Consider the following 6,386-nt stretch of genomic DNA (forward strand, 5'->3'; position numbering starts at 1 on the left):
CATCACTAGTTCTAAAAATCTCCCACCTTAGTAAATCTCCCCCATGGTGTGCTTGAAAACTCCTATCAAGGTATCTTTAACATTAAATCCACTGAACGGAGGGCGTACCTCAACTCACACAAGATGCCATATGTGGACTTCCATCAAGGTATCTTTAGATGGCTACCAGTCAAATTCAGCGAACCACTAAAAAAAAAATCAGTCCAGAGGCATCTGGACTGTGAGTAACCTGATTGAACAATTTTTTAAAAATTCTTTTTAATTTTTTTTTTAAATCAGGCTACTCACAGTCCAGATGCCTCTGGACTGATTTTTTTTTTTTTTTTTTTTTCATTTCTGTATTTCTTGTTCCACCTTTTCTGTATATATGGAAAATGTTATCATGTATTTTTTGGATTACCATTTTTATGGAATAAATTGATTTTTGATGCTAATCATATTGGATTGAGAACTCTATGATTTGGTATCAGAGGACTTTAGTGGTTCGCTGAATTTGACTGGAAGCCATCTAAAGATACCTTGACGGGAGTCCACATATGACATCTTGTGTGAGTTGGGGTACGCCCTCCATTCTGTGGATTTAATGTTAAATATACCTTGATAGGAGTTTTCAAGCACACCTTGTGTGAGTCCTGGGTACGCCCAACCCAACCCGTATTGCTTGACTGTATGTACATAAGGTTGAATGTAAGCTATCCATCACCGAAAAGATGCCTTTATATGAACGAACGCACCTTGTATAGTGTGAGTGGGGTGCACCATCTTCACTCCATTCAGAAGAATATCTGTCGCCAAGTGCTTCTAACTGTACCCATTGGTTATAGACATTTTCAGTTTTTTGTAATTTTTTCCACATGAATATAAAACTCATTTCTAGATATCATCTGGATGCTCGTGTGAGATAACAGCTGGATACATCACGCTGAATGACCTACAGATTTTTTTTTTCAATTGATTCCATTAAGGAACGTACTGTATAAATCCCTCTTTTAATTCATTATTTATGTATGTATAATTGTTTAGCTCCCTGGACATACTGTACATAGTTGTCAACTTTTTTTTAGTCTTGGCCATTATTGTCAGTCTATACCTTATTACAGTAGTCAGTGCAACCCTTGCTCCTATTTGCTACGATGTATGAAGGGGGTGGATGGGATGTTGTCTCTAAAACTCCTGCTGGTTAGTTGGTATGTTATATCTAGGGTTACCAACTCATCCCTTTAATTCTGGATACATATTAACTACACAGGTTCTGTGGCTGGCTGACTTCAAGACTCCATTTCACCTGGTTTTAATCAGCCACAGAACCTGTGTAATTAATGTGTCCAGAATTAAAGGGATGAGGTGATAATGCTAGTTAGTAGTATATATTACTTTCTATAAAACATGTGTGTGCCACACTTAGTAATAATTTGAAGTACATCGAAAATGAAGATGTGATTTATGTTCTCATTAGTCCCCAGGTGGCAGTTTGTGACATCACATAGTGGGTTGCAGACATCATTACACAATTCATAGCCACTTACATGATCAGGCCCCAGACCAATTCATTAGGGAAATGGGGAGTATGTGGGTGGGTTACCTGCTCTCCTGGTAGAACTGTCCAAAATTCTGGCGTCTCCCTGACTTTCTGAGTATGGCGTATGTACGGTATAGATAGAAAACTAGCTTAATCGCTTATTTCTGCAACAGACCTCTAACTGGGAGCTGTAGTCCAATATTGTTACTTTGTTAGTACATGATGACTTGGACTGCAAATGTTGGATACATCTCCCCCTATATAAGACATTACTGATACTAGATGCCACCCTCGCTATGACCAGTCTTGATAGGTGTGATAAGCTAGTGTTGTATATAGCTCTTAGTAGATATTATGTACACTGTATACATCCCGATTATTATTTTTTGTGTCTTGTTAATTGTACCTAATCAACTACCCATTTAACTCCATGTGCACCCATTGCTCGTTTGGCGGCACTAAAAGGGCACCAGTCAGTGGAGAACACGTCCAACTGGCTTAGAACCCTGGAGAATTGAAGCAGCTGGAATACATGACCTTGTACTGGGGGGGTCAGGGAACTTAAGTTACCAGGATAGATTTTTCACTTCTTTAAACTATCTCGTCCAAGTAATTTCTCATTATACACTTGCTTAAAGTAGACTTACTTTTATAAACAAACTTGTCATTCTTATTATTTCTATATTTGTTGTTTATATAAAGACTCTAACATTTCATTGCTGATGTTTGTTTTCCTACATTATGCTGCATTGCTGTTGAGGTTTCTTTACATGCTATGTTATTGATACTGAGATGTTCATATTCTATGTTATTATTGTCAGCAATAAATTGCTCAGTGGTGTAAGCACAGCTTATTTGTTACAGTCTGCGCTTATTGAGAGTTATTCAGAGTTGATCGCAGCAGCAAATTTGTTAACAGTTGGGCAAAGCCATGTGCACTGCAGGGGAGGCAGATCTACCATGTGCAGAGAGAGTTAGATTTGGGTGGGTTATATTGTTTTTCTGCAGGGTAAATACTGGGTGCTTTACTTTTACACTGCAATTTAGATTTCAGTTTGAAAACACCCCAACCAAATCTAACTCTCTCTGCACATGTTATGTCTGTCCCCCCTGCAGTGCACATGGTTTTGCCCAACTGCTAACAAATTTGCTGCTGCGATCAACTCTGAATTAGGTCCATTGCGTCAATACATTTTCTCTAATAGGCCCTACACACTGGGCGAAAGATATGAACGATCTTGTTCATTAATGAACGAGATATCGTTCATATCTTTCAGTGTGTAGGCACCAGCAATGAACGATGCACGGCCAATATGGACAATCTCGTCCATATTAGCATGCAGTGCTCTGGAGCTGGGTGACGGGGGGAGTGAAGAAACTTCACCCCTGCCGCGGGGACGCTCTGTCACCTCATCGCGCTGTGTGTAGGGCCCATTACTCTGCCATGGGGAGTTTTGTCACTCCGCTGTAATAAGTAGTAAACAAATGTTATATACACTTTGCTGGGTGGTGTCACTATGGGCCCAATCCAGAGTCAGACGCAAGTCCAAACATGGGTGTATCCTGCTATTATTGGCAGACAGCACATGTGCCAAAGAAAGCAATCACTTCATGTATATGCACCTTTCCAGTGGATATGCGAGCGGACGTTTCGCTCCGTATATGGCCGTTTCTTACCACCCGTTAAATAGTTATTTCTGGGCAGAAGCTAGGGGGTTGTATGTGGACAGAAACACAGTGGGCGGTGCGCATGAAGACAGGCTGATACTCACTACTGACCCAGAACCAGGCCCTATATAAGTGCATGTAATCAGCGCCAATAATGAGCAGTGTTGTAGCACACATCCCAACACTCTGTATGTTAGAATTGGGATATCCCTCCAATCCGACACTGCCACATCAGGGGTCTGATCATATCATTGGTTGTGTTGTGGTCACATCACCCTGGGGTGTGTTTAGATCTTCTTGCCCACGTGTCAATTAGCAAAAAAAAAAAACTTTCCTACATATCTGCCAGAAAAATTATCTAATCATTTTAAAATAAATAATTTTAAATTAATTGGGTTAAATCACATGTAACATACTTGCATGGGCTACTTCAATGGTCGGTCTTTACCCTAAAGCACTTTACAGGAACTCCAGTCTCATGTTCATGTTCAATCAATGTGTAAAGTGAATGGTAGCCCACATAAGATTACTCTCCCACATAAATTTGATCTACGGTAAAAATGTTCTAGTGACATATTGCCGGGTCGACACGGGTCAGTGTGCGGTGTGAAAGAGGCATAACCGAAATCCCGGGTCGCCTGACCCGGCAATTCAATCTGTGAATAGAGCAGTGTTATTCCTGGGATGAATACCGGGTCAATGGCAGCGTAAATGGGCTCCCGGGTCGATGGGACCCGTCAACTACAGCAGGGAGAGGCGGCGCCGAGATGATCTCATCTCCCTGCGCCGCCTCCACCCTCGCTGCTGGCTCCGTTCCCCGCTGCTAAGGCAACCCGCCCGGCATATTGCTGGGTCAGGGAAACTAGCAACCGCATCCAATGCCGGTTCTCACCCGGGAAGGACCCATTTCCAATTAGGGGTACAAGCAATCTATTATGGTTGAATCTTCACAATGCAAACAGACAGGAGTTTTTAATGATGACTGCTTGTGGCCCCCATACATCAGCAATAAATGACTGCAATGTCCTAATTCCCCGATGGCCGGTTTGGGGAATTGCGAATATTAAACATGTTTTAAAATCCTGATTTCCCCAAAAACGATTGGGATCGGCAAATCAGGCATTTTTAACAGGTTTCATTTCCCTGATTTCATGACTATTTCCTCGATCGACGATGTCGGTGGGTTAGGAAGTGGGGCCGCTGATGTATGTAGGCCATTACCTGGGTCGTTTTTTTTTTTTTTTTTACATAATAGGCCAGATGTAATGACGCCCGAGTTTGGCAGCCATGTGGGATGCTATTCAAACTGACTATTTTTTTAAAGGGGCAATCACTTACAAGGCAACACCATAACTTGTAAGTGATTGCCCTTTTAAAAAAGTACGAGTTCGGCTAGCATCCCGCATGGCCAATGAACTCGGGCGTCATTACTTCCAGCCCAATGTATGTGTCTTAAATTCCTATTATTTGTACATATGATATAGACCAGGGGTGGGGAACCTCAGGCCTGCAGACCGTATAAGGCCCGCAGAGCCACTTGATCCGACCAGGCTCACCTAACCAAAGAGATGCCGGGAGCCTGCTAAGATTTTGTTACCAGCGGGTGGCCGTCTCCTTCCCCTCAGCAGCAGCCGGAGGCAGGAGCTCATGCCTGAGCACCGTCTTCTGGCTCAGGCAGTGTATGTGTGCGGCGCTGCAGGAGAGACGTCATGACGTCTCCCATAGTTCCAAGAAGCAGGCGGCTAGGCTGAGGGCAGCAGTCCGGAAGCATATTTTATGGCGCATAACAACTGACTGGGGACATATCTAATGGGGCATAACTACTGACTTGGGGGCAGGCTAATTTTTAAGTTGATAATTTTGTATGGCCTCCAAAGGATGTTATAAATATCCAAATGGCCCTTGGTAGAAAAAAGGTTCCCCACCCCTGATACAGACAGATATGCAGCCATAACAATACACCCTAAGGTGTATATTCACCAAAAGTAGATTTTCATTGATGTCATACCGATGAAAATCAATCTAAATCGATGTTGTGATATAGGGGCTAACACAAACCTTTAGTAACATGATTTTTTTACATTCATTTTTAAATGTGTTTTAGTCCCGAAACACATCGATTTAGATTGATTTCCATCAATTTGAGAGAAACCCCCCCCAACCTTTTAGAAATATACCCCGTAGGCGAACTGACTCGTAAACCATAACCTATCCGCATTCACTTCTATATTTACAGCAGGTGTGTTAATACTAGAGATGAGCGGGTTTGGTTCGTCGAGATCCGAACCCCCCCAAACTTCACCCATTTTACACGGTTCCGAGGCAGCCTCGGATTTTCCCACCTTGCTCGGTTAACCCGAACGTCGTTATCCCACTGTCGGATTCTTGCGAGATTTGTATTCTATATAAAGAGCTGCGCGTCGCCGCCATTTTCACTCATGCATTGGAGATTGAACGGAGAGGACGTGGCTGCGTTCTCTCCCTGAAAAGCTCCGTAATCTGTGCTCAGTGTGCTGCAAATATCTGTGCTCACTGTGCTACAAATATCTGTGCTCAGTGTGCTGCAAATATCTACGTTCTCTGCCTGAAAACGCTCCATATCTGTGCTCAGTGTGCTGCAAATATCTGTGCTCAGTGTGCTTTATTGTGGGGACTGGGGACCACCAGTATAATAGTAGTACAGTACAGTAGGCCATTGCTGTTTCTTGCAGCTCTGTGTCACTGCAAGTATCCATTCCATATCTGTGCTGCATTTTTGTGAGCAGTATATATAGTATTACAGTGCAGCATTTTGGTGACCAACAGTATATAGTTGTACAGTAGGCCATTGCTGTATCTTGCAGCTCTGTGTCACTGCAAGTATCCATTCCATATCTGTGTTGCATTTTTGTGAGCAGTATATATAGTAATACAGTGCAGCATTTTGGTGACCAACAGTATATAGTTGTACATGATAAAGATGGAAGCCATATTTGTTCATAAGACTCCATTTATAATTGACATCTGACAAGCTGTTTCAAATTGTTTTCAACTTAGATCTGACACAGGAAAAAGTACAGACACTGCACTTTGTTTGAACCCATATTGTGAAGTTATGACCTTTTATCTAAGATATATTTTACGGTAATTTCCTAGCAGAAATATAATGTCAGCAGCTAGACATGTGAGCTTCAAAGGGTATTTGTCAGTTTGTGGTATA

This window comes from Pseudophryne corroboree, chromosome 6 (genome assembly GCF_028390025.1).
Source record: "Pseudophryne corroboree isolate aPseCor3 chromosome 6, aPseCor3.hap2, whole genome shotgun sequence".
In the NCBI taxonomy this organism is placed as follows: Eukaryota; Metazoa; Chordata; class Amphibia; order Anura; family Myobatrachidae; genus Pseudophryne; species Pseudophryne corroboree.